This window comes from Pteronotus mesoamericanus, unplaced genomic scaffold (assembly GCF_021234165.1).
Source record: "Pteronotus mesoamericanus isolate MK-2021 breed Mesoamerican mustached bat unplaced genomic scaffold, CSHL_Meso_final contig_591, whole genome shotgun sequence".
In the NCBI taxonomy this organism is placed as follows: Eukaryota; Metazoa; Chordata; class Mammalia; order Chiroptera; family Mormoopidae; genus Pteronotus; species Pteronotus mesoamericanus.
The window spans coordinates 905,730-926,714 of record NW_026555208.1 but is presented as its reverse complement, the minus strand read 5'-3'; the positions used below and the strand labels follow the sequence as shown (position 1 = coordinate 926,714).

The 20,985-nt window shown below is 37.6% G+C and overlaps 1 pseudogene; it reads left to right on the top strand.

Moving 5' to 3' along the window:
- Window positions 1-1,114: 1,114 nt before the first annotated feature.
- LOC129076443 (olfactory receptor 52H1-like) lies at window positions 1,115-14,791 on the top strand (annotated as a pseudogene).
- Window positions 14,792-20,985: the final 6,194 nt, after the last annotated feature.

Genomic DNA, 20,985 nt, shown 5'->3' with positions numbered 1-20,985 from the left:
CATTAAATTACTTGGGAGTAAGAAGTAAATCCTTACAGGACACTTATCTTTTGTTGGCATTTGACGATTTGCAACACCAGGGACCCAAACACATGTAGACTGGACCCATACACTATGCAGCAGTAGGCAATGGTAAACCACTGCTGCATTTTTTTCTCAATCTCTTTCTTACCTTGGAATCCTTCTGATGAACCTGTTCATCATTCATAGGGTCATGAAGAATCAGAGTCAACGAGACTCCAGGTAACAACAATAAGATATAAAGATTAAAATTGGCATGTTGAGGTAAGATGGTTGTGTGTGTGTGTGTGTGTGTGTGTGTGTGTGTGTGTGTGTGTGTGTGTTACATTTTCTTTAATGTCTGTAATGACCTTCAGGAAATTCAGAAGATATATATGCAGATACTGCTTTACCATGCCACTATTGTAATAATTCTATACTTACTTGTTTGTGTATATCTAGCCACACCTATATTATGACCTCCTTGAAGGCAGAAACTTAGTTCTATGCCTATTGTTATACCTTGTCTTCTGAAAATACCTGACCTACCATGCATGTTACAATTTCATGACAATCCTAACTTTTTCTTTCTCCCTTCTCTATCCAGCTTAGATTTCATGGTATATTATTTCTGTCATCATCTAATTTATTCTAAACTAAACTTGTCCTAAACTCAACTGTCTGTTCTACATACTTAGTTGAAAAAATATTCCAGGAATCTTAACAGTTTTCTTTGTATTTGGGGGATGTTGGAGAAATTGACCCCATATGGCTGACTGATACTGCTGTTAATGACACCAAACTTGCCTGGTTTCAACTTCTTAAATGAATCAAATTCCTTTTTTTCTTTCCCACTAGTGCCTTCTTTTTATTTTTTTTGTTTGACAATTGTTATTTAAGCTTCAGTTAACAATTCTGCCACAGAGATTTCTTTCTTATTTTATTATTATTTTATCCTCACCTGAGGACATTTTTTCATTGCTCTGTGTGTGTGTGTGTGTGTGTGTGTGTGTGTGTGAGAGAGAGAGAGAGAGAGAGAGAGAGAGAGAGAGGTGTCTTTCTCATATGTGCCCTGACTGGGGTTCAAACCTGAGACCCTTCATTCTATGTAACGATGCTCCAACAAACAGCCATACGAGCCAGGGTGATATTTCTTTAATCCTGCATATAGTATATCTTGCATAAACTCTCATTGTACAATGTACTATTTTATTATAGGACTTATCACAACTTTAATAAGGTGATTGCTTGTTTACTTAGTCAGTTATCCCCTCCCTCATGTCATCGAGGATCAGGTTAGTGTCTGCCATGTTTACCATTGCATTCCTACACCTGCAAAGCTCCTAATTCATAGTAAGCATGCAATAACTATTTCCTGATTGTAAAAGTTGAAATACACATGTTGTAATTAATAAAATCTCTACTTTTGCCTTCTATGGTTTTTCTTCATATTATAGAACTAATATATGAAGGTAGAATTTAATGAAAAAGATACCTACCCTTAAGGTTACAAGATCACTCTTTAAAGGAGGCTTAAAATATATAAACTACAAGGAAATAAATGAAACTTCTCCAGAGGGTGGTATCTAATAGTATTAATAATAAAAAAGGCTGAAGTACACTGAACAATTCAATAACAAGGACTGAAAAATCGGGCTATTTCAGAGGTTGAAATAATAAGCACAACCTTCAGGAAAAGAAAAAAACCTCAGGATTTTACAAGAAGCACCTTTTCTATAAATGGAGGAGCATTAAAAAAAGCTTGCAGGAGCAGCAATATTTGAGGAACACAGTGCAGCCTACCTGAAATGAATACTAAGAGTAGACACTTAGAGCACCACGAACATATAAGAACAAAAAAATCACTCAGATTTTTTGAAATCACTCAAAAAAATGTTTTATGATTAGTCATTTAATTGACAAATAAGTATCAGCTTGTGAAAGGGCCTGAGGCAACATTAGTCTGAGGAGCTGTGATTGTAGAAATTTACTTTCTGCAGAGATCTGAAAGTGATTTTTTTTCATCTGATTTAAATGGGATTGAGGTACAGAAGGAAAGTTCATGTGCTATAAAATATCATCAACCTCTCATAATTATTTTATTTTTCTTTTGTCTTTGGTGAGACAGTTTGCAAAAACGATTTATTTACACCTGAACACAATATGTATTGTGGGAACTGTGCCAGGAAAGCTGGCAGCATCAACCGATTCTGAGAAAACAGGGAACTAAGGAAAATCAGAGAAAACACAGGAAGGAAGCTTATCTGTCCTTTCTGGCTTGGACAGTTTTCCTTCTTGAAAAGTGTTATTACTTTATGGTTGATTCCACTGTGAAATGAGCTTCATTTCTCTTCTGTGGGTTTAATCAGCAGTGGTGAGAGCTCTTGCCATTTTAAAAGCCTCAAGGGATTCTGCTCAGTCAAGATACTGCCTATCCCAGAAGACCTGGCACCGCAGGGACTTAGTAGTCCACCCAGCCTTTGGGACTTAAGAGCCTGAAGAACTAAATCCCTGGGAAGGGCCTCATTGTGTAGTCCACAGGTCACTCAGGGGCCCACAATCTCGAGTGCCCTCTTGAAGTCTAGGAATAGTAATGAGGATCATTCACTTGATGGTCCTTGTCAAGGGCTTGGCTTTGGTGAATATTAGATAATGGGCAAGGCAGGCAAGGTGGAAAGTCAAAGGCACATCTCAGACCCAGATCCTGGAGGAGGCCTACTAAAGGACATACAGGGGAACTACAAGGAGAAATATACTGAGATTAAGAAAAAACAAGATGGGCTCAGACCAGCATTCTTCATGAAATAGAGTCTGTAGGCATGCGGACCAGATTTTAATTTCTTAAGCGGTTGGAATGAGGACATATAAATGGGGCAGGAGAAAACAAGTAGAATTGTGCTATCTTGAGGATACAGTTCAACAGCCAAAACCAAATGCTTTGAAAGGTTAGATCCAGAAGAGCTGACTTGGACTCTGTGGTTTCCTTGTGATTTAAACTTTCTGTCATTATGTGGGTTTCTGCCATTGGTGTGTATTTGCATGTGCTTCTGATAATAATGATACTACATGATAGTGGCTATGCATTGAGAGCTTAACATTTCCAGTCACTGGGTTGAGGCCTTTTCTAGTATGATCCCCACAAAAAATTCTATGAAGAAACCGGTGTTCTAGAGAGATCAAATAATTTGTTTGGTATACTGAAAAGAAAGAGCACAGATCAAATGTAAATCTAAGACATGGGACTCTAAAACTTGATTTCTTTAGCAGTAAAAATAATGTGACTCTTGTGCAGACTTTGCCTGTGATTCCACATGTTATCTGGGTATATGGGTAGTGTGTGTGTATATGTGTTTTAATTTACTCATTTATTCATTAAACTTCACTTTAATGGAACACAGAATAAACAGAGGAGTGAATAGAGGTGGGGTGGGGGAGATGGGGCTAAAAAAGCACAAAGTTCATGTACCAAAGAGAAGCTTGTGTGCAATGATTAAAAATTATTTATTTAATGAAACTTAAGTGTTTTACAGAAATTGACATAAAATAAATATGAAAATGTCTTTACACTAAAGAACAGAAGATAAGCAAATAAATGAATTAAATTATAAGTGTTTCCCTAGAACATAAGTACATAGTTCTGTGGATGTGAATAAGTATTATATATATATAATACACACACACACACACACACACACAGATGTGATGATGTGATGCATGATCTGATAGCTGCCTTGTATCATGATTTTATATCTAATGACCTCTAGCTTCTCTATAAAGTAAAATAAAAGATTACCTATTGAGAAAGAGGGCACTAGAGATGGTGAATGTATTTAGAGGAGAGTCGAAAAGGGAGATTGAGCTGAACAAGATCATGCTGTTGGATCACTGAACAGTGTCAAATATTAAGCTTATGGTTGAATATCGTGGAATTATGGAAACACAAATATGCACAGTTAAGAAGTCATTTCCATCAGACCTAGAGTATTTATTAGGCTGATTATTCTAGGAATTGAGTTTCACTCCACATACCTGATAGAAGGTCATCAAACAAAATATTTGTAAAGAAGTGGCTGAAATGATGAATTATAGACTTTAACTTAGATAAAGAGAAATGCAAAGACACCTGGGTACTGAATGAATAGGGAAAAATTCACTTCAGTAGAGAACCCGAGGTTGTTGAAGAACAAGTTAGAAATAATTGAACCATATAATTTGATAGATACAAAGTATGATGTCTAAATGTGTGACCTATGAGATTAGTCAGTTTTGGATTATAGTACTTTAAAGATATGGTTTTGGAATTGGGTGGCTGAGTTTCAGTAACAAAATAAAGTCATCCAGGATGACATGCTACTTAGAGGAAACATGTTCTGGATAGGTGAGTGAATGGACGTTAAATTTGCTTTAGCTAGATATGTGTTTTTGAAGAATCAAGAGATTTAAAGGAGGTCTTTGAGAAATAATTTTTTAAAAGAGAAATTTCTTTATGTACTTATTTATTTAAAATAAGAGTTCCAAGAATAAACATCTGCATATGATAACATGTTCATTAAGGTGTATTCATTTTAATAGTACAAAATATCTTTTACTTTAATATTTTAAATTTAATTTTCCTTTTTCTTTTTTTATTGTTGTTCTATTACAGTTATAGCTTTAATCACCTTAAATGAAAAAAGACTCAAAAAGAATGAAGAGGAATTTAGGGAAATTCAGGACAACCAGAAACATAATAATATCCATGTAATAGGGATACCAGAAGGAGAGGAAGAGAAGCAAGGGATAGAGAACCTGTTTGAAAAAATAATGATGGAAAACTTCCCTCATTTGAGGAGAGAAAAAGTTACACAAGTCCAAGAAGCACAGAGGGTCCCATTTAAGAGGAATCTAATGAGGCTCACTCCAAGTCACATCATCATTAAAATGGCAAATATCAAAGACAAAAAGAGAATCCTAAAGGCAGCTAGAGATAGTAAGAGGTAGTAACATATAAGGGAGCTCCAATACAGCTAGCAGCTGACTTCTCAACAGGAATGCTGCAAGCCAGAAGGGAGTGGCAAGAAATAAGAAATATTCCAAGTAAAGAAAAGCAAAGGCCTGGGACCAACACTGCTCTGCCCAGCAAGGCTCTCAGTTAAAATGGAAGGTGAAATAAGGAGCTTCTCAAACAAAAGAAGGCTAAAAGAATACACCTCCACCAAATCAGCACTGCAAAATATGCTAAAGGGACTGCCATAAGAAGATGAAGAAAAAGTCTATGAAAACTCAGTTCCTTTTATGGTCACCCATACTTGATATAATGTTTTTAATACTTATTAATCTGTTTGTGACAGTGATGTTACTTTAATTGGTACTTTATTATTTGTTGAAACTAAACCTGTTTTTTTATATATCTTGCCTATTTCTATTATTTTTAAAAAATCTTTAAATGACTTTTTTGGTATTCTTTATCCATTTCTTGATTAAATGTTTGTAGAATTTTTTCTCTAACACAACAAAACAAAACAAAAAAAAACCCTGTTAATCCTTTCACAGATGTGTTGCAAATAATTTCCTATTCTATTACTTGTCTTTTAACTTTTTTTACATGGATTATACTGTATAGTCTTAAATGTTTAATATAGTCATATTGTCAATATTTTACTTTATAACTTCTGGGGTTGACTATGTTACCTCAGGGTATGGACAATACTATTTTGTATTTTCTCCTAAAACTCCTAGATTTTATTTATTTTATTTTATTTTTTAATTAATTAATTAATTGTTTCAAATACATTTGTCTCTGCCTAACCCCTATCACTTTCCCTTGCTCCCTCCCTCAACTCTTCCCCTTTGGTTTTGTCCATGACTCCTTGCTATATGTTCCTTGACTTTCCCCTTCCCTTCCTTTTCCCCCACCCACCTCCCCCCTTTCCTCTTGTCTCCGTTGGTTTCTTTTCCTTTCAGTGTTGCTGGTCTTATTTTCCTTGCATCTTTGTATTGTTGGTTAGGTTCCACTTATAGGTGAGATCCTATGGTATTTGTCTTTCGTCCCCTGGCTTATTTCTCTTAGCATAAATCTCTAGTTCCATCCATGCTGTCGCAAAGTTTAGTAGTTCTTTTTTTCTTTCTGCTGCGTAGTATTCCATTGTGTAAATGTACCATAATTTTTTGATCCAATCATCTACTGATGGGCATTTAGGTTGCTTCCAACACTTGGCTATTGTAAATTGTGCCTCTATGAACATTGGGGTGCATAGGTGTTTTGGAATTGGCGTTTTGGGATTCCTAGGGTATAGTCCCAGCAGGGGAATTACTGGATCCAAAGGCAGTTCCATTTTCAGCTTTTTGAGAAAATTCCACACTGCTTTCCACAATGGCTGCACAAGTCTGCATACCCACCAACAATGTACTAATGTTCCCTTTTCTCCACAGCCTCGCCAGCACCTGTTGTTTGTTGATCTGTTTATGATGGCATTTCTGACCAGTGTGAGGATGTACCTCATGGTGGTTTTGATCTGCATTTCTCTGATGGCTAGTGATGCTGAGCATCCTTTCAAATGTCTCTGGGCCCTCTGTATCTCCTTGGAAAAGCGTCTGTCCAGGTCCTTTGCCCATTTTTTTGATTGGATCGTTGACTTCTTGGAGTGGAGTCGAATGAGTTCTTTATATATCTTGGAGATCAAACTTCTATCTGATGTATCATTAGCAAATATATTTTCCCAAATGGTTGGCTCCCTTTTCATTTTGCTGATGTTTTCTTTAGCCGTGCAGAAGCTTCTTATTTTGCTGAGGTCCCACTTGTTTATTCTTTCCTTTGTGTCCCTTGCTTTAGGAGTCATATCAGTGAAAAAATGGCTGCGTGGGATATCTGAGAGTTTCCTGCCAATGTTCTCCTCTAGGACTTTGATGGTGTTGCAACTTATATTTAAGTCTTTTATCCATCTTGAGTTTATTTTTGTGTATGGTGTCCGCTGATGATCCAATTTCAATGTTTTGCATGTAGCCGTCCAGCACTCCCAAAACCATTTGTTGAAGAGGCTATTATTGCTCCAGTTTATGCTTTTGCCCCCTTTGTCAAATATTAGTTGCCCATAGAGACCTGGGCTTATTTCTGGGCTTTCTATTCTGTTCTGCTGGTCTATGGGTCTGTTCTTGTGCCAGAACCAGATAGTTTTGAGTATGGTGGCTTTGTAGTAGAGTTTGATGTCCAGTTTTGTGATCCCTCCTACTTTGTGTTTCTCAAAATTGCTGTGGCTATTCAGGGTCGTTTATGGTTCCATAAAAATTTTTGAAATGTCTGTTCTATTTCTGTGAAATATGTCATTGGTATCTTAATAGGGATTGCATGGAATCTATAAATTGCTTTGGGTAGTATGGACATTTTGATGATATTAATTCTTCCAATCCATGAGCACAGCATATGCTTCCATTTATTTGTGTCTTCCTTAATTTCTTTCTTCAATTTGTATAGTTTTCTGCGTACAGGACTTTTACCTCTTTGGTTAAATTTATTCCTAGGTACTTTATTTTTCTTGTTGCTATATCGAAAGGTATTTTTTTTTCTGATTTCTTCTTCTTCTACTTCATTGCTGGTGTACAAAAATGCCTTTGATTTCTGAATGTTGATTTTGTATCCTGCTGTTTTGCCAAATTCACTTATTAGATTGACTAGTTTTTTGGTAGAGTCTACAGGGTTCTCTATGTACACTATCATGTCATCTGCAAACAATGATAGCTTTACTTCCTCCTTTCCTATTTGGATGCCTTTTATTTCTTGTTGTTGTCTGACCGCTGTGGCTAGGACTTCCAATACAATGTTGAAAAGAAGCGGTGAGAGCGGACATCCTTGTCATGTTCCCGATTTTAGTGGGAAAGCTTTTAGTTTTTGCCCGTTGAGTATGATGTTGGCTGTAGGTTTTTCATATATGGCCTTTATTACGTTGAGGAATGCCACATTTATTCCCATTTGGCTGAGTGTTTTGATTATAAATGGGTGCTGTATCTTATCGAATGCTCTTTCTGCATCTATCGAGATGATCATGTGTTTTTTGTCTTTTCTTTTATTTATGTGATGTATTATGTTTATTGACTTGCGTATATTGAACCACCCCTGCATCGCTTGGATGAATCCCACTTGATCCTGGTGGATAATCTTTTTAATGTATTGCTGAATGTGGTTTTCCAATATTTTGTTGAGGATTTTAGCATCTATGTTCATCAGCGAAATTGGCCTGTCGTTTTCTTTCTTGGGAGGGTCTTTATCTGGTTTTGGGATTAGGGTGATGCTGGCCTCATAGAAAGAGTCTGGGAGTCTTCCCTCCTCTTGGATCTTTTGGAATAGTCTGAGAGGGACAGGGGTTAGCTCTTCCTTAAATGTTTTGTAAAATTCTCCTGTGAAACCGTCCGGCCCTGGGCTTTTGTGTGCCGGGAGTTTCGTGATTACTGCTTCAATTTCCCCAGCTGTTATCAGTCTGTTCAAACTTTCTGTTTCTTCCGCCTTCAGTGTTGGGAGATTATACTTTTCTAAAAATTTGTCCATTTCATCAAGGTTTTCAAATTTCTTGGCATATAATTGTTCAGAGTAGTTTCTGACAATCCTTTGTATTTCTGTGGTATCAGTTGTTATTTCTCCTCTTTCATTTCTGATATTATTATTTTGGGTCCTCTCCCTTTTTGTCTTGATGAGTCTGCTTAAAGGCTTGTCAATTTTAATTTTCTTTTCAAAGAACCAGCTTCTGGATTGGTTGATCCTTTGAATTGTTCTTTTCATATCTATGTCATTCAGTTCTGCTCCAATCTTGACTATTTCCTTCCTACTACTTGCTCTGGGATTTATTTGTTGTTGTTTCTCCAATTCTTGAAGTTGTAGTGTTAGGCCTTTTATTTGAAATGTTTCTATCTTTTTTAGGTAAGCCTGTATTGCTATGAACTTCCCTCTTAGGACTGCCTTTGCTGTGTCCCGTAGGTTTTGGACTGTTGCATGTTCATTTTCATTTGTTTCCAGAAATGTTTTGATTTCTTCTCTTATCTCATTATTGACCCATTCATTGTTTAATAGTCTACTGTTCAGTTTTCATGAGTTTGCAAGTTTTTGAAGTTTCTCTTTGAGGTTGATTTCCAGTTTCAAGCCCTTGTGGTCCAAGAAAAATTTTCAATTTTCCTGAATTTGCTGAGGCTTGCTTTGTGACCTATTATGTGGTCTATCTTTGAAACACTGCCGTAAGCATTTGAAAAGAATATGTATTTTGCTTCTCTGGAATGTAAGGTTCTATATATGTCAGTTAAGTCTATTTGATTCAGTGTGTCATGCAGCTGTACAATATCCTTATTAATGTTTTGTTTGGAAGATCTGTCCATTTTTGACAGTGGAGTGTTGAAATCCCCTACTATCAGTGTGTTGCTGTCTATATCTTTTTTGAAGTCATCCAACAATTTCCTTATATACTTGGGGGCACCTATGTTGGGTGCATATAAGTTTACAATGTTTTTTGTCTTCTTGATAGAATCTTCCTCTAAGTATTATAAAGTGCCCCTCTGGGTCTCTTTTATGGCCTTTGTTTTGAAATCTACTTTGTCTTATACAAGAATGGCAACACCGGCCTTTTTTCTTGCCCATTTGCTTGGAATATTTTTTTCCGTCCCTTTACTTTCAATCTGTGTAGGTCTTTTCCTCTGGGGTGGGTCTCTTGTAGGCAGCATATGTGTGGGTCATGTTTTCTTATCCATTTAGCTATCTTGTGTCTTTTGATTGGGGCATTTAGTCCATTTACATTGAGAGTTATTACTATAGAAACTTATTCATTTTTTCTCTTTGTACCTGTGTTTTTCTCTTTCTCACTCTTTTCCTTCATCTTCTTAAACCAGTCCTTGGAGCATATCTTGGAGTGCTGGTCTGGTAGAGATGTATTCTTTTAGCCTTCTTTTGTCTGGGAAACTCCGTGTTTCCCCTCCTATTTTAATTGAGATGCTTGTTGGGTAGAGCAGGCTTGGTTTTAGGCCCTTGATTTTCAGCACCTGAAATATTTGTTGTCATTCCCTTCTGGCTTGTAGTGTTTCTGTTGAGAATTCAGCTCCTACGTGTTTTGTGGCTCCCTTGTATGTTACTTTCTCCTCCCTTGCTGCCTTGAGGATTCTCTCTTTGTCTTTGATAGTTGCCATTTTAATGATGATGTGTGTTGGAGTGGGCCTCCTTGTGTCCCTCTTGAGTGGGGCCCTCTGTGCCTCCTGGATCCATGAGACCCTTTCTCTCCTCAAATTAGGAAAATTTTACATCATTACTTTTTTGAGGAGGTTCTCTATCCCTTGCTCCTCTTCTCCTTCTGGTATCCCTATTATACGGATATTAATGCGTTTCAGGTTGTCCTGCATTTCCCTAAATGCCTCTTCATTCTTTTTGAGTCTTTTTTCCATTTCTTGTTCTTTCTGGGAGCTTTTTTCCTACCTTCTCCTCCATCTCACTGATTCGATCCTCAGCTTCATCCAGCCTGCTTTGGATTCTGTCTACTGTGTTCTTCAATTCAGAAATAGTATTCTTCATATCCTGTTGTGTCTTTTTGATAGTTTCTGTGTCCTTTTCCATGTTGCTATAGTCTGCTGTAAGATCCTGATAGTTTCTCTGCAGTTTCTCATAGTTCTCTTTGAGCTGGCTGAGCTCATTGAGCTTCCTTGGAACCATTGTTTTAAATTCAATATCTGATAGTTCCCTTGCCTCTATTTCATTTAGCTCTATCTGTGGGGAGTCCCCTTTTCCACTCATTTGGGGGGAACTTCTTTTTCTTCCCATTTTTGTGAGAGTCTGTTAAGTAATTTATTTATTTATTTATTTATTTTTGCTTCTGCTTCAGTTGTGCCATCTAGATTTCCTGACTTTGTGGATTAAACTTCTATGGTAGTAGGCAGGTCTTTTTATTTATCTATCTATCTATTTATTTATTTATTTCCTTTACTTTTCTTTCTTGGCCTGCCTCTGATGATGTCAGTTGTTGACTCTATATGACCTTGGGTCGTTTGAGCCTTCCAGGAGTCTACTGTCTGTGTCTGACTCCTGCTTTGTGCAGTTCTGTGACCCCTTCAGCCAGGGATCGACTATTTCTGTGGATTGCTCTGCACTCTCACGCTCGCCCTTTGATCACGTTCCTTGGCCTGGCAGGATCCCTTGCCTGCTTGGGCTCAGGTGTGCCTGCCCTAGCCCAGGGGGCTTCTTCGGGACCTCGCGTACTTTTCTGGCCGCCGAGGACGGTAGGCACCCCGGCACTGGTTAGTTTAGGGTCTTCTATTGTGTGCTTTCCCCGTTTTTGGCTCTTTGGATGGGTTGCTTGCCCTCGCCAAATGGAGACTCCGGAAATGGGAGGAAGTCAGCTCCAGGACTCGCAGGTTAATCCTGTCTCCAGTCTCTCCTCCAGGGACTCTGGGCAGCTCTGTGACCCCTTTGACCCAGGATCCACTATTTCTGCGGACTGCTCTGCACTCACGGGCCCGCATGGGTCAATTTAAACCTGCCCTCGCCGATCTGTGCACTCCCTCGCTGGCCCCATCAGTGCCAACCTGTGGGAGGCCTTGCCAGCGTGCGCGGGTCCACACACACACTCTCCAGCTCTTTCTGGCCATTCGGAGCAAGTGCGCGCGCCTGCACTGGGTGGTTTTGGGCTCTCTATAGTGTGCTTTTCAGCTTTAGGCTCTTTGGGGGTGTGTCGGCTTCCTGCACAGTGGAGACTATGGACAGGAGAAGGAGTTGGGACTCCGCGGTTCCTTCTCCTGTTCTTTCCCCAACACCTCTGTCTCCAGTCCCTTCCCAGGGGTCTCTGGGCAGTTCTGTGACCCCTTCAGTCAAGGATTTACCACCTGTGCAGACAGCGTTACAATCGCGACCAGTCTTGTTCGTTTGCGCCCCGTTTCTGCCTCTTTGGGGGCATGCCCTGCCTGCCCAGAATGGAGACTACAGAATGGGGAGGGAGTCGGGACTTCCTGGTTCCTCCTCCTGTTCGTTCCCCAAGGCCTCCATCTCCCGTCTCTCCTCAAGGCTATCCCAGCCAGTCTGCACTTAGTCCCCCAGCTAACACGACCCGAGATGGTAGCTGCAGAGTGGGAGGCGCGCCATCACCGGGGCTCCACAGGCCGCTGTTTCAGTTCTCTTCATAAAGTTTTCCTCACCAGTCTTTTCCCAGGCACCAGCCCACCCTGCTGCTGCCTCTACCTAGAGATCAAGGAAGGTGGCTGCCACTGCAATTTTGCGTTGGCTCTTTAAACCTCTCTTTGCATCCCCAGCCACATGTCTCTGGCAGAGAGCGCCCCTAAGCTTTTCAGAGTTGTGTTTTGTCTGTATTTTCCTGGTTTTAGCTGCTGTAGTTTAGAAGTCCCTGTTTATGATTTAGATCCCGTTCTTCTCGAGGGGAGCTAACTGGCCGTTTCAATGTCCCTCTGGTGCTAGTGCCCGTGGACATCCAACCCACCCTCTCGAGCCTCCACCACACTTCTCACCCATTGGGATGTGTTAGAGTTGAAGCCACTGTCTGTCCGGGGCTCCAAGGCTCCTCTCCCACTATAGTTCCATTGTTTTCCAGGTGATTACTCCACTATTCAGTTGCAATTCCAGTTTGGTCTTGGGAGGAGGTCAGCGTGACTCCCATTCATTCCTCCGCCATCTTTCCTCTCTCCTAAAACTCCTATATTTTACTTGCTGATTTTTAACTCACCTGAATACTTGTTGATGTATGAAATAAGGTTCTATATTTGTTTTATTTCAAGTAATAGTGATCTATGCACCTTATATGTTGAATAAGCCTTGTTTTCTCCATTGATTTGGAATATCAATTTAATCATATATTACTTTGTTAGACAGATATATACATTTGTTTCTAGAATGCTCATTTTATTTCATTGATCTACTTGATTATTTCTCTGTTGGTATCGTGTTATTTTAATTGCTAAAACTTTATAATTGATTTAAATTTTTTAATATTATATAATGGATTTTGACATTTAAAAACACAAATAAATAAAAGCAATCTGCATTAAAAAAGAAAGAAAGAAATGAGGAACTCCTACCTCTTGCAACAACATGGATGGAACTGGAGAATATTATGCTAAGTGAAATAAGCCAGTCGGTGAAAGACAAATACCATATGATCTCACCTGTAAGTGGGATCTATTCAACAAAATAAACTAAGAAACAAAATAAACCACAGGCAAAGAAACATGGAGCGGACTGAAAGTGACCCACAGAGGGGATGGGAAGGGAGGACAATGGTGGAAATAAGGAGAAGGAACTAAACAAAGAACATGTATGAATGACCCATGGACACAGACAACAGAATGAAAATTGACTGTGGGAGAGGGGGGTGGCGAGGGATGGGTGGAGGAGGGCAAAGGGGGAAAAACTGAGACAACTGTAACAGAATAAACATGATTTAAAAATAAAATAAAAAAGATTGTTCTAAATAAATTATATTTTATTAGAGCCTGACACATAGTAGAAGTCTGTAATTATTAATTATCTTAATATTTTCTCAATTGTTCAACATTTTTCTTAGTTTCTATCTCTACATGGGGTTAGATTGTTTTTATCTATTCTTACATCTATGCAGCAACAACTTAAACTTTACTCAGTCATTAAAATTGGAATAGAATTTTATATAGTTTGAAGAAGACTCTAGAGTTACTGGATGATTAGTACCAGGAGTATTGGGTCTTGGGAATCTTTCCTAATAGATCAGCAAGATGAGCATGCTCTAAATAGCAATGGGAGTATCTTTCTTGGCAGATAGGAAAGAGGAGAACTGGACATAAGGAGAGGGTAGAGGAAGAATTACCATGCAATTTTTCTCGTATTCATTATGAACAATTTATTTTTAGGATACAGAAGCTATTCATCAGAGCTTAATAGCCTTTTACAATCAGGGTATCCATAACAAATATGACTTTGCCCTTTTGGGAATACCTCGACTTGAGCAGTACCACATCTAGATAAGCAGCATCCCTTTCTGTTTCATCTACCTTGTGGCCATTGTGGGCAATGTTATCCTTCTCAACCTCATTGCAGTTGAATGCAGTCTTCATGCACACTTGTGTGTTTTTTTTTCTTTCCATGTTGGCCATTTATTGACCTCATATTGTCTACAGCATGTATACCCCCCAAAATTACCATCTTTTAGCTTGCTCCCCAGAAAATCAGTTTTCCTGGTTGTCTCACCCAACTATTCTTTCAGCACTACAGCTTTGGTCTTGACTCAGCAGCTCATTAAGCTGGCCTTGGCATTTGACTGCAGTGCAGCCATTTGCTTACTCTTGAAATACACCACTCAACAACATTGTCAAAATTGTTATGGGAATTTTCCTCAGAAGTTTCTGTGTTGTTCTTTTTGCTTTCCTTGTAGATCGTCTACCCTCTGAAGAACACATATCATCCCTCATACATTCCGTGAACCCATCGGTGTTGCCCCGCTTGCCTGTGCTGATCTCCATCTGTATGTGATGTGGGTTTTGCGTTCCCATCATGACAGTAATTTTAGATGTCATCCTAACTGCTATTTCCCACACCCTCATCCTCTGTGCTGTCTTTCAACTCCCTTCCCAAGTTTCCCAAAAGAAGGCCCTTGGCCATGTGGTCTGTGTCACCCACATGCTCTGTATAGCACCATTTTTCTCCATGCTTGCACATTGCTTTGGGATTAATGTCTTTCATACCTTTCCCAGAATGTTTGCCAACCTCTATGTAATCATGCCACCTGCATTCAACCCTATTATCTATGGAGTAAAGACCAAGTAGATTCAAGACAATGTCATTCTCCTGCTCTTTCATAAGGGATCTCAATGATCTATGCCTGAAACCTGAGAGGCAGGGGCAAGCTCCTAATGTATATTAATATAAAGACTAACTCTGTAGCCAATGGCACCAGAGAAAAGATGGAAGAATAAATTCCTTATTAATTAGTACCATGGTTTTGCTTTCTTTAAAATTTTAGGCAGAAATGTACTCAGTCATTATAACTGTTATTAAATAAATTAAGTAAGTAAGTAAGTAATTCTGGGCCTAGGAAATAATAATTAAAAAAAAAATCTGGAAACCAAAATTTGTAATTTCTTATGATTAAGATGATAACAAAATTTTAACTAAAAAGAATAAAATGATCAGTTCTCTTTTTTATTATAAAGATATTATTAAGGAATAAGAATTATTTTTTTCAGATTTATACATTATAGTAGTTTATATATTATAGCAGAGCAAATGATATCTATTGTGATGACTCTGTGAGGTTCTGAATTTTTAGCTTAGTTATTCCAGTCCGCTTCTGAACAGCATCAATTATAGGTTGTGGCATGTATTAAGTGCATAAGCAATGCTTATTAAGTGAATGAATGGCAAACAATTATGAAACTATTAAGTTAAAAAGGCAAATGTTTATTTTGGACAAAGAAAGAAAACAATGATGAAACCCTACACTCACATGTCAATCAATCTTGAGAAAGCCAAATGAGATGTGAGTGGGTAAAGTCCCCTAAGAAGAAATAAACAGAGAGAGTTAAATTCATATGGTCAATAAAATGGAAAGGCATGTATAGACTAAGATGTTGGTTTGGAACTTGACCATTTGGAAGCTTTGGTGGCCCCAAATCTCTTTATACTTGTAGCTCAACAGAGTTGTAGTTTCATGCTAAAAATGTATCTCTATATAATTAATTATCTTTTCAAATCCAGTATGTCAAATTAATTGGTCATAGTGAGTCATTTAGTAATTGAATTATTCAAGGAAATAATTATTTTTGCTTGTGCCAATGACAGTTGATATCTGAGTTCCTCCCATTTTTAATATATTCTCAAAGCCTATTGCTTCTTTCTAAACAACCTCTTGGATTTAGCAGTCCAGTGTGACCATACCTTTCCCTTAACACAACAGTCTACACAACCATCATTTTTTAAATCTAAGTCAAACAACAGACTCCTACGTGGTCTACTTCCAGACTGCTTTTCCACCTCCATAGTACCACCCCATTCACATATCACGTGATTAATATTTTTACAATAATTCTCAGTATAGGAAATTTATGTTCTTTGGACTCAGAGGCTGAAGTTTGAGTATATATTATTTTATTGTGTGGTAACAGCCATATTTATTTTTTACCCACAATTATTTGATATTTTGAACATCATAAATAAAAATGCTGTGAAGTAAAAGTAGAAGAGAAAGTAGAGGCAAATAGAAACACAGATAAAAAGATTAAAAATAATAAGAAAAAGGCTAATACACTTTCCACTTAACCATGAATTCATGTTCTTTTATTATACATGGGTCAAGAATTCAGCTCTACCCTATATGAGATGTAAGCACGTTTTATTTACATAACTCACAGTGCCTACAAATTAGAAGCCAGTTAATTCTTCAGAGAAGTAATATTACTACTAATATGAGGAACAAAGATATCTTCTGAGAGCTTTTACACAAGTCTCCAAGTAATGTAATTAATCACATCCTTATAAAATATATAGTTTCATGGGACTATTCAGTCCATTATTGTAGTATAGAGCAGTAGAACACCCTAAATTTCCATTCAATTAAAGCAAAGAATTCTGTGGGAGTCAATATAATGCTAATCTCCTTAAGTCTGGTTTAGACAATATTCTAGAGTATTCAGAGTAATGAGTGGACTTCAGGCAATCAGATTTTGGTATATACACACACACACACACACACACACACACACACACACAATGGAATACTATTCACCCATGAAAAAAATGAAATACTGCCATTTGTGATTACATGGATGAAGGGCTTCAGGATAAGTGAAATAAGTCAGACAGAGAAAGACATATGCTGTGTGGTGTCACTTATATGTGGAATCTGGGGGAAAAAGAGGATAACATAGAAACAGAGAGTAGAATGGTCATTTCCAGGGGCTGGGCTGGGGTGGAGGGCATGAGGAGATGTTAGTTAAATGATACTAACCTTTAGTTATCTGACTACATCTGGAGATATAATATATAACATGATGGCTATAGTTAATAATACTGTATTGTATACTTCAAATTGACTAAGAGAATAGTTTTTAAATATTCTTACCACCAAAAAAGTAACTATATGATATGATAATTAACTTGTCATATGTATATCTAAATCAAAGCATCATGTTGTACACATTAAATATATAGAATTTTATTGTTTCAATTATGCCTCAATAAAGCTGGGAAAAAAAGAAAAGAAAAAGAAAGTCAGAGGAATTAGTACATGTAAACAAACAGAGCTTAGAAAAGGCTCACTGGAAACTGACACAGAGGCATGGGTTTTAGGTAGAAGAAATGGCAAGAGGTGAGATTGCAGAAGATAAAAAATCCAAATCATTTTAAGGAGTTTAATATACTAAGAACTGCGGGAAGCCATAAGAATTTTAAGCAAGGTGGCAACAAAGTCTAAATTTTATTTTAAAACAATATTCATAAATTTTCTATTTTTGTTATGGAGTTTGCAATAATTTTGGGCCGTGGTGGTTGAGGGATGTCACTGGATTCAGCAGCCAATCTATATTACCAATTTATGGGCCCTTTAACCCTCAGTAGGCAATCAGCCTCCTTAACCAAAGAAAACCCAAGCCTGTCAACTGTCTGAAAGAAAGGTAAAATCAGCTCCAATTAGAAACAAACCAAAAAATATATTTCTGTGGGCAGAGAAGTCCCTGTGAAATAACTCTGATTCCACACTGTGCAAAAGATTAATAGTTAAATGGAATTCAAGTAATTGATAGTGGCCAAAATTAAGATGTATAAAATACTAAAACAAGCATCAGGTAATTTCCACTTAATCATTTAAAAAAGGGTTACACGATTTCTATTTGAACGAATTGTTGTATACATGGTAGTAGTTGAATTTGTGGACTTTCCTTTTTTAAATAGTTGATTTGTCCTCCTGTATGACAGTACTAGATAACAGGAACCACTCAGGTATCACTCCTAGACCATGCTAATGGAAGCATAACATTTCTGTGTAAAATAATAATTGGCCTGCTACTGTTATTTAAGTGGGGGAGAGGTACAGGGTGAGGAGTGTAGTTCAGATTTTTAGGACGTGAATCATAACTGTGCAGGGTAGGGCACCAGAGTATGTTCATATTTTAGTCTAGCAAAAATCATTAACTGATTCACCAGAAAACTATCTTTATTAGCCCAAGTTAAGGCAACATTAAATTCTAAGTTCTATACTCTTATGTATGGATCATGTGTTCAAGTAAAACTCAGGCAAGTTACCTATAAGGGGTTCTTTTCCACACAATTGATTGTCAGAGAAAGACGAATGTCTTCCTAAGGGGACCAAGTATAGTAAATGTAATAATTGGAAATTTCAATGACTCAAACATATCTACTTTTCCTTTAAGAACACTGGTCAGAGAAAACCCAACTTGTACTTCATGAACCAAACATAGGTGTGCATTTGGCTGTTAATTTCAATAGCCTTGCAATGGGGGATGTAAAAAGATAGTCATTGAAAATTGAATTATTTATACTCTGGGTCCAACTAGAAGGAAACTTACCTATAGATTAAGATAAAGGCAAACAAATTAGCCATTCTGGAGTTCACTATTTAGGGTTATTGTTGAATATATTTGCAGACAGGGAGATAGAGAGACCAGATTTGCCAAACTCAAGGAAATTGACCAGGCTGTTAGAATAGTGGTAAAAGAGCCTCTTAAGTCTGGCCTCCAGAACTCCCGCTGGTACCCCAGGCAGATCTAGCTGCCTTCCCAGAGAAGTGAATTTTATCAATTTATGTATATTTTTAACCAATAAAATTATAATAAAGTTTCAATTTGTGCCAAGTCCCAAATAAAAATGTGACAACCACACACAGATCTGGACGAAGATAAATAAAAGAAGGAGGAAGAGCAAATGCCAAGACTGAGATGAGAACAAAATGAGATTGTAGCTAAGACACAACATAATCAGAAGTATGATAATTCTAGAAAAAGTAGTCTGTCTGAGGTGTGGAAAATGCACTGAGGGAGACAAAAGTGGACATAGATCCTTTTAAGGCAATTAGAATAACTTAGGATAAGAGATGAGGGTAGCTGGGCAATAAAGACGGAGAGGAGAATGAATTTGTTGAATATTTAAGGGAGAGCAGCAACGCAACTTGGTAAAAACAACAACAAAACATTCGTATACATAATGAAGTGACAGCTGCTAAGCTTAGAAGCACTGAAAGAGCTTGTTTGAGGGGGTAGTGAATGCAGTTTAGGACATAACTCTCTTGAACTTAAAGTGAACATTTAGGCATCCTTTCACTCCACAGCAACATTCTCATGCACACCTCCAAAGGAACTAGCGTGCAGGATTTGTTCTACTCCTGCCTGCACAGAGACAGGTCCTACCCACTGTCTTGCTTTCCAGTTTTTATATTCACATTGACATGTACCTCACAAAAAATCCATTGTAGAGTTTATGAATGCAGATCCTGGGGCCCCACTCTGAAAACCAGTAATAGAATATCTGAAAGTGGGCCATTTAATAATTTTAAGGGGTGCACTGAATCCACCACTGACTTAACCATTTTTACATGCATTATCTTACTTAGTTAATCCTTATATAACCTTGAGAGGTAGTATCTATATTATCACCTTTTTATAGAAAACTTGTCCAAAGTCTTTTATCTGGTAAGTGAGAGCATCAGCTGGAAACCTAGATGATGTGATAGGCACACATATACACAGGACCACACACACACAGGCACATCAGCTCACATGCAAAAGCAAAAATGCACCCTGAGACAGTGTTAACCTAAAGGCATGGACAGAGTTAATATAAACTTCTTTACATTCTTCCCTTGAGAATAAGAAGAGAGGGCATAAGGTCCCTCTGGCCCTCACTGTTTACCTCTTCCTCACATTGATCTACAACCAGAAAAAATAAATGAGGAGGAAATCAACCTATCAGCCCCCTTCTCTTCCTTCCACTTATTTCTTTGTTTGGTGTGTCTGCCCCTCTTGCAGATTCTCTGCGCTGGTTAGCACAGCTTTTCTCTATTTGGCTCTATCCCAAGATTAGGTAAGTCCTGGATGCTTGAAGGCATGTGGTTAGGACTCAGATTTGGAAAAAAAGGAGAGGGGAATGAAAAGCTCTAGGCTTCATTTCCTCAGAGACATGAACTAAGCACTATAACATTTTTTTCCTGAGCAACTCCTAACTATAAGTCGAGGTAACAGTCTCCAGTTCTTGCATATATGCTCCATCAAATGGACTTCAAAAGATTAGAATACATGGACAATTATACAATTGGGTTAAAACCAGCCATTATAAGTTGTGTCCAGACAATTTCTGTATCAGAAATGTGAAAAGTACCCATAGCTCTAACTTAAAGAATGGAGTTAAGTGTGTGGGTTTGTGTGTCCAAGGGTGCTCTTATTAGTTTTTATACATCTGTCTCTTTTGGTTCTCTACTCTGTGGTCTGACTACTAGTAATAATACTGATGATATGAAATATAACATGAAAAAAAGTAAAAATTTTTACATGCTTATCATGGGCCAGGTACTACTCTAAAGAGTGGTTCAGAGAGTTATTATTTTATCTTAATAATAACTACAAAAATTAGAGATATTAGGCCCTTTTCAAAAGTGAGGACCAGATGGTTCAAGTAAGTTTGTCCAAGTTCACACAGCTAGTAAATTATGAAACCGGCATTAAAGTGCCTACTTTTCTGGTTCCAGAGCACATACTCTGTACCAATATTTTATTAAGATACTGTGGGCACTTATGTATATATGTGTGTATATAATATAATACCATAATCACAGTAATAAAAATAATACTAATTATATCATCTAATTACTAATACTTCATTTTAAATTTCTCTAATTATACATTATTTATCTTTTATACTTGAGTTTAATTAGAATCCACTCAAGAATTGCTTTTGCTTGTTACTTCTCTGAAAATTATTGTAATGTATGAAGGCAATTTCCTCATTTAAGCCCCCTCTCTTTTTTTTTTAATGTCATTGATTTTTGCAGAGACCAGAGACTG